The following is a 21,548-nucleotide window of genomic DNA, read 5'->3' as shown; positions in this document are numbered from 1 at the left end:
TGGACACCATGAAACATCTAAGTTATGGTGGACATTTGCCCTCAATACAAGCCATGAACAGCGCCACTGTATTAAAACAGCACCAGAACTTAATAAAAACATGAGCTACTCAGAGTAAATTAAATGGAAAGTCCCCACTGAGCAACTCTGAATGTAACTTCCTTGCAGCTTAAAGTTGAGTGCCAAACCAGGACTCAAACCTGGTCCCAATGCTTTTTGGCGGCAGGTGTGACTCATGACCCATCCTCACAACTTTACTTCCGTCAGTACCTCATCTCCTGCCTTCTTAACCTCAAACTCCACAGAAGTTTCCCATTGTAACTGGCAGCATTAGCATTCCTGCAAGAAAGGATATTATGGAGACATGGGTTAGCCACAGTTTGGCAGAGGTTTCCAGAACAAATTTTCACTCTGCAGCAGAGTGTGCGCTGATATGAAACTCCCTGGTGGATGAATGTGTGCCAGACCAGGATTTGAACCTTGGACCTTTTCCTTTCACGAGCAAGTGCTGACCACATTAGCTACCCAAACACAACTCATGATCTGTCCTCACAGCTTTATGTCCAGTTCCTCATCTCCTCAGGTCCTGAGCTTGAGTCTCAGTCTGGCACACAACTTTAATCCATCGAAAAGTTTCATATCAGTACACACACACTGCTGCAGAGAAAAAAATTCTGGAAACATCTGACACGGCAGTGACTAAGCCATGTCTCTGCAATATCCTTTCTTTCAGGAGTTCTAGTCCTGAAAGTTTTCCAGGAGAACTTTTGTGAAATTTAGAAGATTGGAGATGAGATACTGGCAGAAGTAAATCTGTGAGTTGTACTTGGGTAGCTCAGCTGGTTGAGAACTTGCCTGTGAATGGCAAAGGCGCCAGGTTCAAGTCACGATCTGGCACATATTTTTAATCTGCCAAGAAGGTTCATAACAGCACACACTCCACTGTTGTTGTTGTTGTGGTCTTCAGTCCTGAGATTGGTTTGATGCAGCTCTCCATGCTACTCTATCCTGAGCAAGCTTTTTCATCTCCCAGTACCTACTGCAACCTACATCCTTCTGAATCTGCTTAGTGTATTCATCTCTTGGTCTCCCTCTACGATTTTTACCCTCCACGCTGCCCTCCAATACTAAATTGGTGATCCCTTGATGCCTCAGAACATGTCCTACCAACCGATCCCTTCTTCAGGTCAAGTTGTGCCACAAACTTCTCTTCTGCTGCGCAGCATTTGTGCACCGCCGCCGTCAGTGTCAGCCAGTTTGCCGTGGCATACGGAGCTCCATCGCAGTCTTTAACACTGGTAGCATGCCGCGACAGCGTGGACGTGAACCGTATGTGCAGTTGACGGACTTTGAGCGAGGGCGTATAGTGGGCATGCGGGAGGCCGGGTGGACGTACCGCCGAATTGCTCAACACGTGGGGCGTGAGGTCTCCACAGTACATCGATGTTGTCGCCAGTGGTCGGCGGAAGGTGCACGTGCCCGTCGACCTGGGACCGGACCGCAGCGCAGCGACGCACGGATGCACGCCAAGACCGTAGGATCCTACGCAGTGCCGTAGGGGACCGCACCGCCACTTCCCAGCAAATTAGGGACACTGTTGCTCCTGGGGTATCGACGAGGACCATTCGCAACCGTCTCCATGAAGCTGGGCTACGGTCCCGCACACCGTTAGGCCGTCTTCCGCTCACGCCCCAACATCGTGCAGCCCGCCTCCAGTGGTGTCGCGACAGGCGTGAATGGAGGGACGAATGGAGACGTGTCGTCTTCAGCGATGAGAGTCGCTTCTGCCTTGGTGCCAATGATGGTCGTATGCGTGTTTGGCGCCGTGCAGGTGAGCGCCACAATCAGACTGCATACGACCGAGGCACACAGGGCCAACACCCGGCATCATGGTGTGGGGAGCGATCTCCTACACTAGCCGTACACCACTGGTGATCGTCGAGGGGACACTGAATAGTGCACAGTACATCCAAACCGTCATCGAACCCATCGTTCTACCATTTCTAGACCGGCAAGGGAACTTGCTGTTCCAACAGGACAATGCACGTCCGCATGTATCCCGTGCCACCCAACGTGCTCTAGAAGGTGTAAGTCAACTACCCTGGCCAGCAAGATCTCCGGATCTGTCCCCCATTGAGCATGTTTGGGACTGGATGAAGCGTCGTCTCACGCGGTCTGCACGTCCAGCACGAACGCTGGTCCAACTGAGGCGCCAGGTGGAAATGGCATGGCAAGCCGTTCCACAGGACTACATCCAGCATCTCTACGATCGTCTCCATGGGAGAATAGCAGCCTGCATTGCTGCGAAAGGTGGATATACACTGTACTAGTGCCGACATTGTGCATGCTCTGTTGCCTGTGTCTATGTGCCTGTGGTTCTGTCAGTGTGATCATGTGATGTATCTGACCCCAGGAATGTGTCAATAAAGTTTCCCCTTCCGGGGACAATGAATTCACGGTGTTCTTATTTCAATTTCCAGGAGTGTAAATTCCTACAATACATACGGATGTTGGTAAATTATTGCATCAAGAAGTTATTCGACTTGGTATTGATTGATACAGTTGTTGGATGTCCTCCTCAGGCATATCGTGCCAAATTCTGTCCAATGGGTGAGTTGGATAGTTAGACTCTCGAGCTGGTTGAAGGGCACTGCACATAACGCTACAAACGTTCTCAGCTTGGGAGAGATCCGCCGACCCTGCTGCCCAAGGCAGGGTTTGGCAAACACGAAGACAAGCAGCGGAAACTTTCGCTGTGTGCGGGCGGGCATTATCTTGCTGAAATGTAAGCCCAAATTGATTGCTATGAACGGCAACAAAACGTGCCGTAAAATATCGTCGACGTACCGCCGTGCTGTAAGGGTCCCGCTAAGAAAAAAGTGGCACCTCAGACCATCACACTTGATTGTTGGGCTGTGTAGCGGGTGACAGACAGGTTGGTATCCCACCACTGTCCAGGGCGCCTCCAGGCAGGTCTTCGCTGATCATCGGGCCTCAATTCAAAGCGGGACTCATCACTGAAGACTCTTCTACTCCAGTCACTGAGACTCCAGGCTGAAGAAGTACCTGAAGACGCCATCCTGGGCTTACATTTTATCAAGATAATGCCCGCCCTTACACGGCCAAAGTTCCTACTGCTTGTCTTCGTGCTTGCCATAGGCTACCTTGGACAGCGAGGTCACGGGATCTCTCCTTAATTCAGAACGTATGGAGCATTATGGGCATTCAGACAGTTTCTTTATGGTGCTTCTTTTCCTTAGAGTGTATCTGGAATGATTGGGCACGAGCTTCGTGAGCACAAATGAACGAAGGACTCGCAGAGTCCATACCAAGCACAGTAGTTGCTGTATTGTGTTACAGAGGTGGACCAGCAAGCTACTTAGCAGGTGGCCATAATGCTTTGGTTCATCACTGCATGTATGAAGGAGTATCTCCCCAGTGTAGCTTATAATGGAACAACTACCAACTCTAGCAGTAGAGGAAGCAGATACGACATCGATATTTTAGGTAAAGAAACCTAACAAAGCATGACTGACCCACGACGGGTACTGGATTACTGATCGTTACCTGGGGCTGTTAACGAGGTCTTCGCCAGGCTGTAAAGGCCCTAGGGATGTCCACCGACCGTCGTGTCATCCTCCGCCTTGCAGGCATCATGCATACGGTCAGTACGCCGCTCTCCCGACCGTTGTTGACACTTTACAGACCGTGGAGCCGCTACTAGTGGGTCAACCAACTCCTGAATTGGCACCACGAAGCTAAGTGCACCCAGTAACAGTGCTCCATCCTGGGAAAAGTCCCTGGCAATACCAACAATCGAATCCAGTTCCTCCATATGGCAGCCCGCTGTGCTGACCACTCAGCTACGGAGGCAAAATTAGAGCTATAACCACTTTGGATTATCAGAGGCGACAGAGAAGATGCAAGACGAACACTTCACAAACATACTCCGCAAAAGCCAGTGGGAGCCGCCACACCATCAAGGAGAATTTTACTCACGTAAAATACGAGTCATGAAACACATCTCCTGCAACACACATCACACACATGTCGACGATTTTTCTTCCTTGTTACAATTCGCCACTGAAATTAAAAAGCGGGTGGAGGAAATTACAGTAAATTGTTTGGCAATGGTGGTTCTGTGCAACATTGTTATGATAATAGCATACCTACTTATTCTGTCAGGTACTCTATTGTTCTGAACTTATTGCTGTTTTCGTAATTTTTTTAAATTTAGGTTTCATGGTAGAGGTGTCTCTGTTCCACAGGCAAATAAAGTTATGCGGCTATGATGGACGATGAATGCGCTCTGCTACGTGTGTAAACTTCTTAATAACATTTATCTCTGAAAGCCTCCAGAGTTCCCTTTAACACAGACGAGTAGTGTGCTCTCTCAGCGTTGTTTGCAGCTCTTACCTTGGTTTCCGCGATGGGTAGCACGTCGTCCATAGTGCAGTAGGACTGGAACCTGTGCGCAGCCGGAGAGGTGGTGTATGCATATGCTTCCTTCCCAGCCTTACACGACATGCATGAGCCCATAAATGACTGGTTTTGTGGCACCGGCGAACGCTGCAAACGATTTCAACGTAAGCCATTTAGTAACAACCAAAGACTTGTATGCTGCAAGTACACGTTTCAGTACGATATGTTGGCCGAAAAACTTAAAATATTACATGCAAATCAAATGGCGAACAACTTTAACGAGTTAGTTCCGATTTATTGGGTTCGTGCATACGTTCTTGGCGTTTTTGTTTTGCATGTTGGTATCCCCGTTGCTACGGGTTTATTTATCGATTGTCATTTTTTATTTGTAGTTCACTGTTGCTATCAGTATTAACATGTTGTCATTTGAATATAGTGAATGAAGCTGCGGACGCTACAAAATGGAGTGCCAAGAGGAGAAATCGGAACATTTCCGACAGATTCCTCTGTTTGAATTCAATATAGGCGTGACAGCAGCGGAGGCAGCCAGAAACATTTGCGCCGTGTGTGGAGATAATGCCTTTAGACAGAGCATGGCAAGAAAATGGTTTTCTCGTTTTAAGGAGGATCTTTTGACATTTGTGACTCTCCATGTTAGGAGGACTTTCGGGGTTTGTTGAAGATCGTTTTAATGCATTAATCCACCATGCTCCACGCGTATGTACTCGAAAGTGACAAATGTGATGAACTGTGATCATTCTACTCTCGTAAGACATTTTCGTACAATGGCGAAGGTCCAAAAACCGGATGTATGGGTACCGCATGCCCTTTCACTAAGATCAGCGGATGGCCATCTGTGCATCTCTGCTTGCTCGTCATCAATTGGCTCGTGAACGACACCGATCATCTCTATCCTGTATCGTTACCTGACATAAGGAAAGGAAAGGAATGGTTGAGCACAAACAAAGTAGCAACTCCCCGTACACAGACTTGAGCGAATCCTCAAGAGACTTCATGCATCTGGTGGAAAAACAACGGTGTGGTGTACTACCAATTGATTTCCCGAGATGCAACCATCACTGTTGACATCTATTGTCAACAACCGAGACGTCTCGCACACGCAGTCTCAGAACGACGACTAGGAAGACTGCGTGAAGTGATGCTGCTCCACAACGCCCGCCGGCGTTCTGCTAGACAGACAAAAACGCTATACAGGAGTTGGGGTGAGAAGTCATTCCGCACTCAACTTATTCACCTGATCATGTGCCCTCAGATTTTTCACCTTCCCCGTTGTCTATCAAACAACCTTCAACGAATTTTCTCTCCGGATGAGAATGCCCACCTAACATGGCTCGACGAGTTCTTCGCCGCAAAACCAAGTGATTTCTACAGTCGCGGAACCGAAAAGTTACCGCAGCATTGGCAGACTGTTGCAAATAGTGAAGGAGAACATACTATTGATGACTGAAGTTCTTTTATCTGTACCTGTTGTGCTTATTAAACTTACGGAAAAACGCTGCGAACTTGCGCACCAAACTAATACAGAGACGGTTGTAAACTAACGAATATTGTCGCCAAGATATTTTGTGCATAATATAGATTGAATGACTCTGAGCACTATGGGACTTAACATCTGAGGTCATCAGTCCCCTAGAACTTAGAACTACTTAAACCTAACTAACCTAAGGACATCACACACATCCATGCCTGAGGCAGGATTAGAACCTGCGACCGTAGCGGTCGCGCGGTTCCAGACTGAAGTTCCTAATATAGATTGACTCTTACATAGAAGATAACGGCAGTCACTTTTAACAATACTATTTATTTCAATAGCGTCCTTACCGGTTCCGAGCAGACAGATTCATCTTCACGTTTTACATTAGCTTTCGTCTTTTGTTTCCCCAACTGACTAAATTTCCATGGGGTGGTGCAGCCGATGAAAAATCCGCGCCATTACATTCCAGTGCAGACTGCTTATGATCCTCCAGCAGCGAAAACTGTATGATGCAATTTCTTATGTATATTTATGCACATAATGCACCACTCACACACTAAGCAGTTTCAGCACATGGAGGTGTGTATACAAAGATGGCGGTATTACATGTATTGTATACATACTTCCATGTGATGAAACTTGATAGTGTGTGAATAGTGTTTTACATTATGTGCATACATATACATAAAAACGTGCATCATACAGTTTTCGCTGCTCTAAGATTATAAGCAGTCTGCACTGGAACCAATGGCACGGATTTTTCAAAGGCACCACCACCACAAGGAAATTTCGTCAGTTGGGGAAACAAAAGGCGAAAGCTAATGTAAAACGTAAACTAGCCGTCTGAAGATAAACCTGTCGGTTTGAAACCGGTAAAGGCGCTTTTTAAAGAAATAAATAGCATTGTAAACAGAAGCTGGTTGCTGTTATCTTCTATTTAAGAGTCAACTTATATTTTGTACACAGCCACGGGCGCTAAATGTCCTTTTTATGACCAAATAGGATTTTGTGCATATAATTTTATATATATCTTTCACAGTGACGCGAGTGTCGCTTCGGAATTTCGAAATTCTTAGTTTCACATGAGCTTAAATTTGCCCAACAGCTTAGAGAAAAAACACAATGTAATATCTGCTTGGAGGTGCGAGAATGGGAGTGAGGTTATTATACGAAGGCTGTTCAAAAAGTATCCGACCTTATTTTCTGTTGAAACTAACAATGGTATTGGGGCGCGTGCGCGCGCGCTCTATGTTCGTAGGGCACTTAGTACGCATGCCTAATTTTTTTCACGACTGCGGAAACAACCAGTCGCTGGCTACGCGTTGACAAGTTAACACGTGTAAATGCTAGTCGTCGGATTTTGTGTTGTGGGCAAAATGACATAAAAAGTGGAACAACGTTACTGCATCAAAATTTTATTTTAAGCTTGGCGATTCTCAAGTTGAAACATTCCGCAAGATTCGACAAGTGTTTCGGACGAAGCAATGCGTACCACAAAGATAAAGTAGTACAACTGCTTCAGAGATAGCTGCTCATCAGTGAAGAGAGAAGGCCGTCAAGATCTGAAAATGAGGTTGTTACTGATCATGTGAGGACCCTGATGATGCAGGATAGACTAATTACAATCAGACAGCTTACAGTCGAGGTCAAAATTAGTACTGGATCCGTTCACTCCATTTAATGTAAAATTTGGACCTCAGCAGGATCTCAGCAAAATTTGTACCAAAGCTGCTAACAACCGAGCAGAATCAACTTAGTCTGGAGATAGCATATGACATGATGAATACTGTGAACAGTAATCCCAACTTTCTTAACACAGCTATCACTGGTGGTGAGTCCTGGATTTATGTGTACGACTCACGAACAAAGTTCCAGCCATCGCTATGGAAGCATCCACCATCCTCTGGAAACAAAAAAGCAAGACAAGTGCACAACAATGTAAAAGTCATGCTGATCGTCTTTTTTGACTCCGATGGCGTGGTTTACCATGGGTACGCCCCAGAAGGTACTAGTGTCAATAAGGAGTACTACCAAGGGCATATGCGTCGCTTTCGTGAAGCAGTGAGACGCAAACGGCCACACTTGTGGATAATGGGCAATTGGCACCTTCACTACTCTAATGCAGCCGCTCACTGTTCTTAATTAATTCACAGTTTTTTGGACAAACACAACACGGCTGTGGTTTATCAGCCTCGTTATTCCGTGGCCTAGGATCGACTAACGTCTGGCTTTTCCCTAAAGTGAAAAAGACTCATAATAGGGAAGACATTACGCAGAATTCGACGAAGCAGCTGCGCACCAAACAAATAGGAGCTTTCGAGCGATGCTTCCAGTTGGGAGAGGTTTGTAGAAGCTGAAGGGGACTGCTTTGACAGTGACTAGTGTCAAACCATTGTATATTAATAAAGACTAATATAATAGGTTTGTTTATAAATAAATCTTCTGCTACCAATCACGATTTTTATTTATTTTACTTTTCGCACGACGCGTTACGGGAAATGATTCCCATTTTCAAGAGCGTTTTTTTTGTGTATTAAGCCATTTCTATTGATGTTGTCAATGTGTGAGAGTCTGTATCATTTCGTTGACTTAAGTTTTCTAATGGTCCATTTGTGCACAGTCCCACACTCACTAAACATCACACACAACTTGTTGTGCACTTTACACATCGAAAATATATAAACAAAACAGTTACAAAGACATTTTCGATGTGTAATGTGTACAAGTTGTGTGTGATGTTTAGTGTGTGTGAGACTCTGCACACATGGACCATTAGAAAACTTAAAAGTCAACGAAATGAAGCAGACTCTCACACATTGACAACCTCAACAGAAATGGCTTAATACACACAAAAAACGTACTTGAAAATGGGAATCATTTTCCGAAAGGCGTCGTGCGAAAAGTAAAATAAAGAAAAATTGTGACTTATAGCAGAAGATTTATTTATAAACAAACCTATTGTTTTCACGGTCGCAGGCTTTCAAAACCATTTAAAATGGATCAAATCAGACACAAAGACTAATATTATTAATAAATGTCGAATACTTTTTCAATAGTCCTCGTGTATCTGGAAACATCTAGCAGTGACAAACATATATTTATGATTTATCTGCGATTGGAGTTCCAACATCTCACTAAGAATTTTTCACTAAGAGCAAGTCAGTATGAGTCCGAAGGACACCTCAGCAGCTGCTTTAGATCAAATGTAAACAAGACCTGAAGATAAGTAGTAAATCTCGAAACGCGACGTACAGCATTAATAAAATTATTTGGGACTGGTTATTTGCGTTTCTGTACTCTCGTTTTGCACAACCACGTAAAGCGTCTGCTTTTGAAAGTCAAAGAAATTACTTCCAGAGCTAGCAAGGTTTTATTAATCCCCATTCCGCTCTCCAGCTCTCCAGGTTAAATACTTAAGAGGTACGCGATCGACTTTCATCCACGTACCTGTCCTATCCGAGCTTCTGCTGTCTCTAATGAGAAAATTGTCGAGGGAGCGCTAAACCCTATCTTCCTTCCTTCAGAAAAATTAATTTACACTTGTATCACACCCAGGAACGAAGAGAAATGGTTTAGTTGGTATGGAAATTTTGTACTGTTCAAGAGAATTACCTACTTTAATTATAGGTGTTTTAATACCTTTTATACTATCTTACATCAACTGCTATGTTTCGATGTTCCCACGAGATTGCAGCTTGCCTTAGTTTTCGGTGCTTTATCCTTCTTCACATGTACTGTTGAATTTTATTGCGATGAACTGACTGGATTGTGGTTAATTATAAACATTCTACGCTAGAAATTATCTTTATGGTCAGAGCACGAGAGGCTGAAACATGCACAAGTTAAGTGGAAGTAAGTGACTGCCTTACAAAATGCGGATTTTTCACAGATTTTTTCTTGTCAACATTGTAGTCGAATGAGCACGGTAGAGTATGGTATGACGAACTTCGGTAAATGATCCAGCGAAAACTGGTAATCATGCTGATACATTTCGAATGTTTCGCCGTTGCTTTTAAAAGGAGGTATGCCATCTGAATGTACTCGTCGCAAACAGCCTCAGTGGTCCTGTCCTGTCCGCGCAAAGTACAGGCAATCAAATTTTCTCTGCAGAAGGAACTGGGTGACTGCAGCCTGTCAGAAAGCTACAAGAGACCTGATTTCCGACATTTCCATGGAGAAAATTAGTTTCTTCCTCACAGGTTCAGGGCTAGTGTATTCAGGAGCATCTCAGTGTACTGCACGTAACACGCAAACAGAAGGTATGAACAGGTACAACCAGTGTATTCTATGGAAAAAAGATTTCTTTCGCAAATACGAATTGGAATGGTTACTATCATGTACTAATCAAACAGACTAGATGACGATACATAAAATAAGGAATCTACCATGTTAGGATAACACTTGCCGACAAGGGTAGTCTGCTGTCTTCTTTCACATGCTGTAATGTTACATGAAACCAAATACTGTAGGTTTTTGTAAGCAAAAGAATGTACATCTACGTCTAAATGGATACTCTACAAATCATATTTAAGTGCCTGACAGAGGGTTCATCGAACCACCTTCACAATTCTCTATTATTCCAACCTCGTATATCGCGCGGAAAGAATGAACACCTATACCTTTCCGTACGAGCCCTGATTTCCCTTATTTTATCGTGGTTATCGTTCCTCCCTATGTAGGTCGGCGTCAACAAAATATTTTCGCATCCGGAGGAGAAAGTTGGTGATTGGAATTTCGTGAGAAGATTCCGTTGCAACGAAAAACGCCTTTCTTTTAATGATGTCCATCCCAAATATTGTATCATTTTTGTGACACTCTCCCAATTACGCGATAATACAAAACGGGCTGCCTTTCTTTGAACTTTTTCGATGTACTCCGTCAGTCCTATCTGGTAAGGATCCCACACCGTGCAGCATTATTCTAAAAGAGGACGGACAAGCGTAGTGTAGACAGTCTCCTTAGTAGGTCTGTTACATTTTCTAAGTGTCCTGCCAATCAAACGCAGCCTTTGGTTAGCCTTCCCCACAACATTTTCTATGTGCTCCTTCCCATTTAAGTTGTTCGTAATTGTAATACCTAGGTATTTAGTTGAATTTACGGCTTTTAGATTTGACTGATGAATCGTGTAACCGAAGTTTAACCAGTTTCTTTTAGCACTCATGTGGATGACATCACACTTTTCGTTATTTTAGGTCAACTGCCACTTTTCGCATCATTCAGATATCTTTTCTACATCGTTTTGCATTTTGTTTTGATCTTCTGATGGCATTGCTAGTCGATAAACGACAGCGTCATCTGCAAACAACCGAAGACGGCTGCTCAGATTGTCTCCCAAATCGTTTATATAGATAAGGAACAGCAAACGGCCTATAACACTACCTTCGGGAACGCCAGAAATCACTTCTGTTTTACTCGATGACTTTCCGTCAATTACTACGAACTGTGACTTCTCAGACAGGAAATCACAAATCCAGTCACATAACTGAGACGATATTCCATAAGCACGCAATTTCACTACGAGCCGCTTGTGTGGTACAGTGTCAAAAGCCTTCCGGAAATCTAGAAATCCGGAATCGACCTGAAATCCCTTGTCAATAGCACTCAACACTTCATGCGAGTAAACAGCTAGTTATGTTTCACAAGAACGATGTTTTATAAATCCATGTTGACTGTCTGTCAATAGACCGTTTTCTTCTAGGTAACTCGTAATGTTCGAACACGTGTGTTCCAAAATCCTGCTGCATATCGTCGTTAACGATATGGGCCTGTAATTTAGTGGATTACTCATACTACCTTTCTTGAATATTGGTGTGACTTGTGCAACTTTCCAGTCTTTGGGTACGGATCTTTCGTCGAGCGAACGGTTGTATATGATTGTTAAGTATGGAGCTAATGCATCAGCATACTCCGACGAGAACCTCACTGGTATACAGTCTGGACCAGAAGACTTGCTTTTATTAAGTGATTTAAGTTGCTTCACTACTCCGGGGATATCTACCTCTACGTTACTCATGTCGGCACCTGTTCTCGATTCGAATTCTGGAATATTTACTTCGTCTTCTTTTGTGAAGCCTTTTCGGAAGGCTGTGTTTAGTAATTCTGCTTTGGCAGCACTGTCTTCGATAGTATCTCCATTGCTATCGCGCAGAGAAGGAATTGATTGTTTCTTGCCGCAAACGTACTTCACATACGACCAGAATCTCTTTGGATTTTCTGCCAGGTTTCGAGACAAAGTTTCGTTGTGGAAATTGTTATAAGCATCTCGCATTGCAGTTTGCGCTAAATTTCGTGCTTCTGTAAAAAATCGACAATCTTGGGGATTTTTCGTCAGTTTACATTTGGCATGTTTGTTTCGTTGTTTCTGCAACAGTATTCTGACCCGTTTTGTGTACCAAGGAGGATCAGCTCCGATGTTTGTTAATTTATTTGGTATAGATCTCTCAATTGCTGCCGATACTATTTCTTCGAATTCAAGCCACATCTGGACTACACTTATATTCTTAATTTGGAATGAGTCGAGAGTGTGTCTCGTTAAGGCGTCAAGTAAATTTTTATCTCCTTTTTTTGAATAGGTATATTTTTCGCTTATTTTTCGAGGATTTGGGAATTACAATATTCAATCTAGCTACCACAACCTTGTGTTCACTAATCCCTCAATCGGTTTTGATGCTAGTTCTTAACTCAGGATTATTTGTTGCTAAGAGGTCAAGTTTATTATTCGCGTGGGCTCATGAACTAACTTCTCGAAATAATTTTCAGAGAATGCGTTTATCACAACTTCGGATATTTTATGCGTACCTCTGATATTAAACACGTATTTTCGCCAACATATCGAGGGTAAATTAAAGTCACCACCAACTATTATCGTATGATTCAGATACGTGTTTGAAATCAAACTCAAGTTTCCTTTGAACCTTTCAACAACTGTATCATCTGAAATGGAAGGTCGGTAAAAGCAGCCAAATATTTTTTTCCGGTTGCCAACATTGATCTCTGCCCATACTAACTCACAGGAAGTATCTACTTCAATTTCGCGACAATTTAAACTACTTCTGACAGCAACAAACACGCCATCGCCAACCGTGTTTAGCCTATCTTTTCGGAGCACCGTTAGGTTCTTCGCAAAAATTTCGGCTGACCTTATATCCGTCTTTAGCCAGCTTGCAGTGCCTATAACGATTTGAGCATCAGTGCTTCTATTAGCGCTTGGAGCTCTGGTACTTTCCCAACACAGCTACGACAATTTACAACTGTTGTACCAATGTTTCCTGTATCTACGTTCTTCCTGTGTTCAGCCTGCTCCCTTTGTGACTGAAGCACTTCTTATGTTTTCCCGAGACCCTCTATCCTAAAAAACCGCCCAATTCGCGCCATACAGCCCCTGCTACTCTTGTAGCCGCCTCCTGCATATAGTGGACACCTGACCTATTCATCGGAACCCGAAACCCAACCACCCTTTGGCGCAAGTCGAGGAATATGCAGCCAACACGGTCGCAGAACCGTCTGAGTCTCTCATTCAGACCCTCCACTCGGCTCTGTACCAGAGGTCTGCAATCGGTCCAGTCGAGTATGCTGCAAATGGTCAGCTCTGCTTTCATGTCGAAAGCAAGACTGGCAGCCTTTAACACTTCTGTTATCCGCTCGAAACCAGAGAGAATCTCTTCTGATCCAAAGTGACACGCATCATTGGTACCAACGTGAGCAGCCACATGCAGCTGACTGCACCCGGTGCTCTTCATGGCATCCGGGAGGACCCTTTCCACATCTGGAATGACTCCACCGGGTATGCACACGGAGTGTACATTGGTTTTCTTACACTTCTTGTCAGCCACATCCCTAAGGGACCCCATAACGCGCCTAACGTTGGAGCTCCCAACTACCAATAATCCCACCCTCTGCGATTGCCCGGATCTTGCCTGTTGAGTAGTTTCCTCTGAAACAGGAGAGGCGACATCATCTGGCTCAGTGACAGTGTCAGCCACAGACAGCACCTGGAACCTGTTTGTCAGACAAACCGTGGAGGCCTTACGTGCGGCCGCCTGGGAAGTCTTTCGCCGCCTGTTTCGCCCCGGGGCGACCTCCCACTCGACCACAGGTGTCAGCGTCACAGTGCGAGCAGTAACTGGGTTTGCCACCGGTGAGGACAGATCAGAGGACTCGGACGTGCCGGACGTCCATTGGATCCCCACGGCCGGTCCACAACAGTGGTGTCGATCCACTGCAGCCTCAAGCTGTGTAACAGAAGCCATCATAGCCTGAAGCTGAGAACAAAGTGTCACCAACTGGGCTCGCATCCGCACACAACAAAAAATGGTTCAAATGGCTCTAGGCACTACGGGACTTAACATCTGAGGTCATCAGTCCACTAGACTTAGAACTACTTAAACCTAACTAAAGGACATCACACACATACATGCCCGAGGCAGAATTCGAACCTGCGCCTAGAACCGCTCGGCCACAGCGGCCAACCGCACACAACAATCGCAGTCCCTGTCCATACTGAAGACCGTGGAAAACTTAACTATGCAGATTAACGGACTATCGGCATGTGCTGCGCAATTCTACTGCATACCCTGACGAAAATGCAGGAACTGTGTCTAATAATGCGCAGATATTCAAAAACCTAACTACCGAAGCACTCAGGTGAAACTAAATAATTTGTCCCTGATTAGGAACTTGTAATATGTCACAAAATCGGTTTACTTTCCGACGCAAACGAAAACGCGAGAACAGTGGCTATTAGATATTAAATTTACATGTAGAAACTCAAGAAACTAAACTACTAAAGCACACAGATGATACAATAAAATTGCGGCAAAGTTTGAATCCACAAAATTGCTTGCAACAGGCTATGTACCAAAAGCAGTAAACGAACATACACTATTACCAGTGTGTACTGAAAAGATTAACTGCGCCAGACATCAGCATCTGAATAAAAGTCGACCTTATTGGCACGAGGCATCACATCCCGAGTGTTTAAAAAACACTAACAGTACAACTAGTCATGTGATTACGGGCAGATATAGGTCCTGTCGTAGAGGTGTTACTCTTGGCTAACCCTAAACTAGCCTACTACGAAGATTTTCTGCGTTTCAAAATTGTTGTAAAAGCCTTGAAGCCATATCCAGTGGCGCATCTACCGCACTAAGAAGACTGTGTGTGGCCTGCTTCAAGGAGGGATTCTACATGTAGAAAGGCTACAAATGGTGTCTTTCTACCATCACCTAGTAAACTTCAGAAGAATTACACTCTCTTCACAATGGTAGCCCGAACACCACTGAGACATCTGGGGTATCGTGCACTGATTGTCATCTGGGTGAATGATTTGTCGATACGAAGCAAAGACTTCTACTCTCCTGCAGATTGTACAGCTGAAACAGTAACGGTCATTTCACTGACTACTCACCTTCTGTCTCTCCCGTACCACGTTCTGACTTTTAAAGACTAGTCTGCCTTTTAGGGTAATGTACATTTGGAAACTTCGTCGGTTGGTTGACTGGCAGGTTAATGGAGTAAACAGTGAGGCCATCAGTTCCTCTCTCAAGAGATGGGTCGTCTGGAGTTAGTGACGTCGGCCAGAAATTCGATCAAATTACGAAGGTATGTAGCAGTGGCAAGTTCGAGGCAATGAATTCTATACTGAAGCAAGATCGGAGAAATAATTTAAAGAAATGTAAAAGTAAACTTGTTGTGCCGGTATGCAGCAGACGACAGACGAGGGCTCTCCCAGGACTCACCTGTAGCGAGAGAGACCCAGAAGACCATGGAGTTTCGCCCACACATGGGATGAAAAGGCATACATTCTCAAGGAGGAGACACAGCGTTCCCAGCATTCATTTTTACTGCCTTTAGTCAGATAGGGAGACAGTGAAAAGTAACTTAAAAGTGAAGACGATCTATGAAAGACGTCGCTTGAGACATTGTTCTTTGTAGCACCCAAAATGGTAACTAGTCCGTTAGGTGGTACCAAAGAAGTAATAGGGTCACCAGAAAGTGGTCACTGTCATAAAAATCGTCATATAGCGACTGCTGTAGCAGAACCACAAGCCTGTGAAAAGGGATCGTAATGTTGTCAGCCGAAAAGGTGCTACGAACAGCACTGAAGATGCTAGGACACCATAACTGAGGAGATACAGATCAAGATTGAAAAGAAGGCCCCCTATCATACCAAGTACTATTTCCCACAGGGTATGTGCACACAAAGCCAGGCGTAGGAGAAAAATGGGAGGAAGAGGGGGGGGGAGGGGTTGGTCAAATCAAGGTATGTGGCTTGCCTTGAGGTTAATAAACGTTACAAATGGTGATCACTGGGGTCTGGGGCAGTTTGCACTTTTATAGCTATTACTTCCATTGTAGTATGGAGGATAGTGACTCACTGATGACATCTGTGTGAACCAATGTACAGCCCCTCCAAGTGCCCTCTTGCGGTCAGAAAGCTTCTGAAAATATGCACAGTAACCTCGCAGAGTCAGAGAATGGTCACCAGTGACTTGTTTCGTGGAGAGCAATGCAGATCATAGAACTAGAGGAAATAAGTTGTTCTCACAGATGGTATCTCCATCTGTTCTAGTACAAAGTACTGAATAAATTGTTTTGTTCTCATTCTTCTGGTTATTGCTTGTCCCTCTTCCCATAAGGTAGCCGGGTTAGGGAAAGCAGCTGAACAAACTGTCGACCCTCTGTGGAGACATCCGGATTAGTACAGCTATTATTTTGGTTCATGTGTAAAGCCCACTTACTCCATTCACGATCTTTTTCCCCTGGGTGCCACTCAATCGCAGCAAAGGTCATCTGACACAACCGCCATTCTCGGGAGTCACAATGCCCCTAGAATGTAGACGTCTATTACTTGGCATGTGTGGGAAAGTAACAGCTCAGACACCAGATTGGATTGGATTGATGTGGTTAAAGGAATCAAAGTATTAGACCTTCAGTCCCTTCATACTATATGCATCAAGCTGGCAAGTCACTAGAGAGGAAGGGCCAAGAAGACAAATCCTAATGAACCCACTTGTAACTGAGAATTAATAAAACAAAGAGACAGAAGTTAGTAAAAGTGAGAGAGGGTAAGAGGGTGAAAAGGGAGAGAGGATAAGAGGGTCAAAAGTGAGAGAGGGTAAGAGGGTGGAGTTGGAGGACCCTGGGACATGTTATGCAATGGGAGTCGTGGCCTTGCATCTGACCAGTGTTTCCTCACTCTCAGTTACCACAAGAAAACATCCAACATCGGCAACTTTATGAAATATCAGGAAAGAGAACAATGACGACGAGACAGAAAACCGACAGCAGAGGTAACAGAATATGATGAATTAAAAAGGTGGGAAGTGCTGGAGCCAGGCCAGACCACCAAGTAAGCACAGCTATGGGTCCCCTGGGTCAGAGCAGGTGATGGACCCTCCTTCCAATCCATCATGTGGCTGAAGAGGCCAATGTGCCCTAGCTCACAGAGGAGCAGAAACAACCTTCATGGGTGGAATATAACTCCACCAGACCAGCCACTTTCGCGTTACCCACTAGTACCAGAGGCAGCGTGTCACCAGTTTTAACATTTTGCTTTAAGGTGGCCAAATGGGGGCAGCAGTCCAGTAAGATGGGTGTCATAATCAGATGGGCACCACACCAACCGGGGGGGGGGGGGGGGGGGGGGGGGGGGAGAGAGAGGAGGAAGGTTCTCATGTCATAAAACGTGACCATGAGCCAGCCAAATGTGGCTAATGTGAAGCTGACAGGATGACAGATTCCCTGCAAGAAGCATGAAGGGAAGACTGCCACATGGTCGTGGCCCCCTTTGTTGCTTGCACTTTTTGTTTGTAGAAACCAGTGTACATCAATCCTTCTTCCATGCTTCCAATAACTGAGGGCATAGGGCTGACAGAAAGTCTGGATCCAGTATTCCCGCTCTGAAGGGGAATATAGGTAGCCAACTGGTCAGCATGTTCATTCCCTGGGACCCCAACGACACTTGGGGTCCAGACAAAGACGATCGACCATCCAGCTTGACGGAGGTTGGAAGAGAGATCCTAGACAGTCACAATCAATTGACGTCAAAGGTAGCACTGACTGATAGCCTGAAGACTGCTCAGGGAATCACTGCTAATTAAGGACATCTCACTGGTGCAAAAATAAACATGACTTAGGCCTCGAGCAATGACCATCAGTTCTGCAATGAATAAACTGCATCAGTTTGGTAGGGAGTGTAGTTCACTCCAACTTTCATTTGTGTAGGCAAAATCAGTTTATCTGTCAACTGTACAGTTGTCAGTGTATACGACTTCTGAAAGGATAGACCGACGAAGATACAAGCATGATGTAAATAGTATGGTGACATATGCAACTACTCCATGACAAGGGACAACAGTGGGACAACTCTGAGTTCTAAACAGAGACATGGTACGTGAACTGCAATTGCGACCCCAGCCCTGGGCCACTGTTGTGAGAAGTGGATGTCACTACCAAGAAAAAGGACATAGTAGTTCGGATGCTCAAGGGAGCGGTGAACATATATCACACAGTTGAGGAGCAGTCAATGATGCCTGATCTGCAGTGGAGAGTCTCTGCGAGTAGGTTGTTCAAAGGGCTGGTTCAAAAGAACCTTTCAGAAGTCGGACACCACAGTGGTGTACCTGGTCCAGCACCCACAACAATGAAGGTGATGCTGAGCCATATGTCAGGCTATCATAATCAAGACAGGATAGGATCCAGCTTTATAAATTCACAAAAATGTAGAGCAGACTGTGTCCCAGCTGGTGTTATTCAGGCAGTGATGAGTACTAAGGTGTAATCAGCTTACAACCAGGCATTGAATACCAGATATAGAAAGTGATAAGACTCCACCACATTGTGCAATTGGTTGTCAAGGTAGATTTCTGGTTATGGATGGAGAGCATGACAGTGACAGAAGTCCATGACTTATGTCTTCGTGGCTTTGACTTATGTCTTTGTGGCTGAATACTGGAAGCCATGGGTGAGAGCCCAGAAGTGGGCCTTGGCATTCAGCAACACCCACGCTGGAGGAGAAATAACTGCAAAAATTGTCAGCATACAGGGACGGTGACGCCTTAGACCACACAACTACAGGTACACCACTGATAACATAGAAACATGGGCACATTCAATAAAGAGCTCTGAAGGACCCCATTCTCTTGTATATGGGGGGTACTGTGGAAGCACCGACTTGGACCCAGAAACTATTGTGTGACAAGAAGTTCCAAACAAAAATCTGGAGTGGGCCCCATGGACTCAACTTGTAGGGGAATGAAGATGTGATTACATAAGCCTTTCGCAAGTCGATCAAGACAATGATAAGGTCGTGATGCAGAGCAAAAGCTGGCCAGATAGCATTGACAGACTAAACTGTGAATAATAGAATGGCCTGGATCAAAATACCCCTAGATCAAGGTACCATCACTGCTGCCAGCTCATCATTCCTTCAAGCAACTTGCAAATAACATTAGTGAGAATAACTGGGCAGTAGCTGTCCATATAAAGATTGTGTGCACCCAATTTCAGTACTAGGATAATCAGGTTTTATAGCCATTGAGATGGGTACTCACTCTTGTTCCAGATACTGTTGCAAAATTGCAAGAATATGACATTGGCAATCCACTGGTACGTGTTTGAACATTTGACTGTGGATATCATCTGGTCCTGGAGCTGCATCATGACAAAGGGCCAGGGCACTGAGTAATTCCCACTCACTGAACAGAGCATTACATGACGCCAGGGGCTGTCTAATGAAAAGTAAGTGAATTCGCTCCACCTGTTGTTGAGGACATTAAATACTGGTTGACAATTTTAGGACACATGGCAAAATGTTCAGCGACCAGATCCGGGTCAGTACAAACAACAACATCCAGGGAGGCACCAGGAACACATGTGGGGGTACTGGTGTCCATAAAGGCATCGAATTTTTGTCCAAATTTGCAAAGGAGGGGTATGCAGTCAAATGGTAGTAATATACTGTTCCCAGCAGTCTCTTTCTGTCATTTTATTGGGTGGCAGATCCAGGCACAGAGCTGTTTAACAACAGTGATATGCTCCTTCGATGGATGTCGCTTTTGGCCTTGGAGAGACTGTCTGCAGTCTTTAAAAACCATGGCGATTTCTGAAGTCCATCAACATCCTGTCTTCCAGCAGGGGGATCCTGAGGAATAGAGAATGACTAAGTCTGCTGCTGATAGAACGGCTGTTGTCGTGCTGTGGACAGGTGCACTGATACACCCATGTGGTGCAGTGCTAAGGGTGACAGCATATGCAGAGGCATCCCAATCAACATCGTTCAGAGCCCATCTGGCTGGACATCCAAGCAAATGAAGCTGAGGGAAAGACAGTACGGTCAAAAAAGATCACTGTCACACAGGTTATCATGAACCCTCCAATGGATGGAGGGAAGAAAACAGGGCTGCAGATGGAAAGACCAATGGCCGAGTAAGACTCATACACCACACTGATGTGTGTGTGTGCATAGAGAAAAAGACTGAATTCTGTGAGCAAAGTTTAGATACTTTCCAACGTCCAGTGGTCGTAGTTCCACTCCACAAATGGCTGTGGGCATTGAAGTCACCCAAAATGAAGAAGGATGGGGGAGCTGAGATGTCAATGCAAACAATGCATTCTTATACACTTCACTGTTGGAAGGAAGATACACATTACAGGCAGTAAAATCCAGAGGGCCTCAACATTAACAGCCACAGCCTCCAAAGTCGTATTGAGTGACATGTGTTCTTTGTAGACAGAGTACATAATGTTGTGCAATCTCTGATTGAAGCTATGTCACAGACAGATAGATTCTTCAAATAGCCTCAAATGCCATGGAGGGGAGAGATCTGCAATGGTGGGCACCACATTTCCTGGAGGGCAATGCAGAAAGCAGGCAAAACTTTAAAGACATGATGTAGCTCAGGCAGGTTGTTGAGTAAAGCGCTACGGTACCACTGGAGATTCACTCTATCAGTATCGTGTGGGAGCATGAAGGGATTGAGGTGGCAGATTATGCCCCAGGGCAGCCTGCTACCACCAGTTCCAAGGATACGGCATTAATACACATCAGTTCTGAAGCAAGCTGTGAGGAGGGGGGAGGGGAGGGAATCCTATGCCACAGGGACCACCAGGAACTCTGCCTTGGATACAGAGTTGGACCATCACCTTAGTGGTCTTCTTTCTGTCTCTCTTCTCCTAGGATGATTTTGATGTTCACAAGGGCTTATCTGTCTTTCTTACAGGGACTCAGGAGGAATGTGAAGCCCTAAGCACTGGCAACCTGCGGCTCCTTCAGTCACTGGCTATTATCTGGTATCTGGTTGCAGTTAGCAAAATTGGGAGGGGAGTGTCCCAGTGGACCATTTCCTGGTGGGAGAAGCCAGAGGACGGTGTTGCTTCTCTGGCTGGGGGTCGGGGATCGACGTCTCCAGTGGGTGGGAAGTCAATGCTACCACAAAATGGGTCTGAGGGAAACAGTATTAGAAGGGCCCCAAACAACTTTGGGGGGAGAGAGGGGGGTGGGAATGCCAGGTGTAGTTGAGTGGTCATGCTGTAGAAGGCAAAAAGGGTGAAGTTACTGTCGTCAGAGCCAGTATGACGTCGTCATAGTGGTAGTAAACGTCGTCGTCATATGTACAGGATGCAGATGACC

General features: G+C 45.1%; 1 long non-coding RNA gene across 1 annotated transcript in view; it reads right to left on the bottom strand.

Annotated features, from left to right (window-relative positions):
* Positions 1 to 4,422: 4,422 nt before the first annotated feature.
* LOC124613937 overlaps positions 4,423 to 21,548 on the bottom strand; it is a 33,425-nt gene continuing 16,299 nt past the window's right edge. Inside the window, exon 3 of the long non-coding RNA XR_006979660.1 lies at positions 4,423 to 4,569. This is a non-coding gene — a long non-coding RNA (uncharacterized LOC124613937). The remainder of the gene's footprint in view (positions 4,570 to 21,548) is intronic.

Source organism: Schistocerca americana, chromosome 1, assembly GCF_021461395.2.
Source record: "Schistocerca americana isolate TAMUIC-IGC-003095 chromosome 1, iqSchAmer2.1, whole genome shotgun sequence".
NCBI lineage: Eukaryota > Metazoa > Arthropoda > Insecta > Orthoptera > Acrididae > Schistocerca > Schistocerca americana.
Note: the sequence above shows the minus strand (reverse complement) of the source record. Positions and strands in the feature narration are given on the sequence as shown.